This window comes from Aethalodelphis obliquidens, unplaced genomic scaffold (genome assembly GCF_003676395.1).
Source record: "Aethalodelphis obliquidens isolate GAN/ISIS:26980383/991018 unplaced genomic scaffold, ASM367639v1 scaffold2040, whole genome shotgun sequence".
Taxonomy (NCBI): domain Eukaryota; kingdom Metazoa; phylum Chordata; class Mammalia; order Artiodactyla; family Delphinidae; genus Aethalodelphis; species Aethalodelphis obliquidens.
In genome coordinates, this window is record NW_020839947.1 from 1 (window position 1) to 3,867 (window position 3,867).

Below are 3,867 nucleotides of genomic sequence, written 5' to 3' on the forward strand. Positions count from 1 at the left end.
CACCTTAGTTTCCTTCCTGACACAGGGGCGGTGTGACAAGTGAGCACAGCAGAAGCTGAAACAGCAGGAACATCCATCCTGAAGAATAACAAGCAGACAAGGTGATAAAAATACTGAGATATACGCTCTCCATTGATCCAAATAACACACTATTCATTTGCACAGTAATTGAGGCATTGACTAAATTATGGTAATATTTGTTTCTTTTTCCCTTAATAAATCAAATGTCAAAGTTGTAACTGACTCAGTCAGTAACCAATACCTGTCACTTTCTATATCACCCAAAGAGGTAACACCCTTATACCACATCTTTCTCAATGGTTATCAGTCTTTTCAATATTTATTAATGTATTACTATATGATAGTAACTTTTGCCTAACCACATATTTTTATAATTGAAAAAGGCTTCACTTTCATCATTTTTTTATTCTACACATTTGTATATTGACTATTTCATTGATTCAATTATAAAAATAGAAAAAATGCACAGTAATAATAACCGAAACGATCTTTGTATATTCCTAACCACTGCCTATAAGGTCACTTCAAACAGGACAATGGACTAGATTCCATTTGCATCAGACCTCAGAGCTCCAGACACATATTCATCGTACACAACCCATATGCCACGGATAGTCATCATCAGACCAATATTGTCCCTCTTTTTCAACATACATTTCTATTTCTTTATTGTGTAAATCACAAATTCACTAATAATTTTAAGCAGTACAATTTTAAAAAAACAAAGAGAGCCTTGATGTATAAAGAATTATTCTTACTTTAACACATTAATACAAGAATATGATCTATTTATATTCCTGAAACCTCTAAACAGAAAAAGTTTCATCAGAGGAAATATACTACTTATGTCTGCATTGGACCTCAGAGTTCCAGACATGTTTTCATCGTTTAGGACTCTTCCCGAAACGATCATCATCATTGGTCCATGATTGAGTCTTTTCTTTGCTCAATTCTGTTCATTGACTAATTCAGTAATGCGCTCATAATAACTAAAAAAACCCTATTATTCACAAAATCTTAGAAGAGTCATGATATCCCTATTGTGTACATAGATCATTCTCACATCAACGTATCCCCTTTTTTAAATTAGATGCTGTTTTTCACTGATGCAGTAATCAATTAATGTGTCATAAAATTCAATAGTTATCCCTGAGCTACACTTGGCCTTCTGTTATTCTATATGGAACATTCAAACAATACAATGAATACACACACAAACAAAAACAAACAAACAAACAGAAATCAACAAAACTGTGACAAGAAATTTGACTATTACTCACATCGGTCTCTGTGCTTCTAACCCAGAAATGCAATCATAAGGTGCATCACCACAGAATAATGCTTCATCAGCGTGAATGTGTCCATTTTGAACAATATGAAGTGCAGTCAATGAGAAAAATAAAGGAAAGAAAATTTATTGTCATTGACTCTTGCATTCTACGTCTCGTTTACCCAGACCTTTAGGAATGTATAGCTTTTTCTAATGTAGACATTGTTTTCTCCTGAAAGAAAGAAAAACCTAATACTTGACACTGACTCAGAAAAACAAAATCGACTTCCAATACTTCAAGTCTATCTGAATCTTAGCCACAGAGGTAACATCTTTCATCCACTGATTTCATAATGGCACCAGTGTTGGGAGTTTCTCTTACTATTTCTTTCCTCACCATTTATGTTCACAATTAGACAATAATATATCTGTTCTTCTTCATCTATTACCTATATCTTTAAAGGTACTCTCACTGATATATTAATAATTTTAAAACTCAATCTTAGAACTTGAATTTTAAACATTCATAACGTCTGTCCATAGGATGAAATAAACAAAGAACTAGAGTATGGAATGTCTTGGGCCTCAAGGTTCCAGACCTTTCTCATTTGTCATCCATGACTCATCTGCTAATCATCACTGGTTCATTTGAGACCTAGTTTTAGTTCATTCATTTATATATTTGTATCAATTAAATCCTTATTCATTGATAATAATAAAATAAATACATGATTAACAAAAAACAAAGAACAAGACACTCGAATACCCCTGACTTGTCTCTAATTAATACCAAAATAGATTATACCTTTCATTAATAAATATCAATGTTATATATATAATGTTAAATATCAATGTTATAATAAATCAACATAAGGTTTCATATCATATTTATCATTGGGCCATAGTTAACCTTTTGATGATATCTATCACGTTTGAGAATACAATGAAAACACTTGAACCAATTCCCCAAACCAAGACAGGACCCCACCCGGGTCTCTGTCCCACAGCAACCTGAAAAGGAGAACCTTGATCAAAATGCAGGCTGAAATCACCTTGAGCTTCTATTCTGAAAAGTACCAGAGAAGGTGATGACCGAGATTGAGACTTTCACACCATGGATTGGCAGATTTGTTGATTGATGCTTTCATTGAATCAATTAGCATAACCAATGAAAACGCATGAAGAGAAAGACCACATTTCTTGTGTATTGGACCTCAGAGTTCCAGACACGTAATTATTCGTCATCGATGACTCATACGCTGGCATTTACCGTCATCGATACAGAAAAGATGACCTTCTCTTCATTCTATATGGTTCACTGATTCATACGTTAATTCACTAATGCCAGTTTTGGCACTCTTGGGTTTGCAAAATCCAGCGAGGCCTCGATATCACTCACCTGTCTCTAGAACCATTCTCACGTCATCATATCTCTCTCATATTTATTATCGGGTTTTTGCTTCACAACAGTTCCTTGTTTATCAGTGGGATAAAGATGCCCTCCTTTAATTTTCTTTCACTCATTTTGTTAGCACAGTCATTACTTTTAGAGAATCCACCCACCCCCAGACTAGGAACTAGATGATGCTCACATGGGTGTTCTGGCTCTTACAACCAAGATGCCATCCTAGGCTGGCACTCGAGGATGAAGCCTCTTTTTTGGTCCAGTGCATCCACTCTGAGGAGTATAAAACAAAGCAGAAGATAAAAATGGTGGAGACAATCCACTCATCCCTGCTTCCACATTCACATTGTTATGTAAGCTATCCCTAATGTAGCGGATATGTGAAATCTTATGAAAATGAACCATTTTGATCTTGACACTGCGCTACATGATGAAGATTGTCCATCACTTCTCTTGGCACCTCCATCCTTACCCTAAGTGGTAACAGTCAGGTACCATTCATTTTTAATTGAAATTCAGGGTGTCCGTTGTACATTAATAGTATTTCTTGGCTCAGCACGTATTTCAGTAATTGGAAATTGTTTTACTCCATTCATCTTTATTTTTAATTATATATTTATTTACAGATTCTAGCATTTTCCAATTACAATAAAAGAATGACTATCCATGAACACAAAGACCACAAATAAGCCCCTCCTTTATTCTTGACATCTGTTTATAGGATGCCTTCTCGAGTTGAGCATGGACTCAATTAATTTAATATTGTACCTCAGAGTTCCTCAGTGCTCCAGAGTTCCAGAATATACTGGTATATTCACCATATACCACTCATAATGATGACCGGAAATCATCACTGATCCAATATTGTTCCTATGTTCCTACATATATTTCTATTTTTTATTGATTAAATAAAAAATTCACCAATAATTTTGGCAGTACAACTCAAAAAAAAGAAACAAGAAAAACCTTGATGTATATAGAATAATTTGTACTTAAATATATCTCTCTTTAATACATTGTTTTCCATATGTGCATTAATCAATATAATAGTTTGTATAACAATACTCAACAAGGAGATGTAGCTGCCTTCTTTACTTATATTCCACACTTCTTAATAATACAGTATATTACTTTAATAAAAAAACAGAGAATTTCAACTGTTACTCACATA

At 34.0% G+C, this 3,867-nt stretch overlaps 3 non-coding genes across 3 annotated transcripts; all 3 read right to left on the reverse strand.

The window, feature by feature from the left end:
• Nucleotides 1–578: 578 nt before the first annotated feature.
• Nucleotides 579–650, reverse strand: LOC113617142 (small nucleolar RNA SNORD113/SNORD114 family). The gene has a single exon (XR_003431533.1). It is a non-coding gene; the product is annotated as a small nucleolar RNA SNORD113/SNORD114 family (small nucleolar RNA).
• A 225-nt stretch (nucleotides 651–875) lies between these two features.
• LOC113617141 (small nucleolar RNA SNORD113/SNORD114 family) lies at nucleotides 876–947 on the reverse strand. Its single transcript, XR_003431532.1, has one exon. It is a non-coding gene; the product is annotated as a small nucleolar RNA SNORD113/SNORD114 family (small nucleolar RNA).
• A 1,551-nt stretch (nucleotides 948–2,498) lies between these two features.
• LOC113617140 (small nucleolar RNA SNORD113/SNORD114 family) lies at nucleotides 2,499–2,574 on the reverse strand. Its single transcript, XR_003431531.1, has one exon. It is a non-coding gene; the product is annotated as a small nucleolar RNA SNORD113/SNORD114 family (small nucleolar RNA).
• Between the last annotated feature and the right edge of the window lie 1,293 nt (nucleotides 2,575–3,867).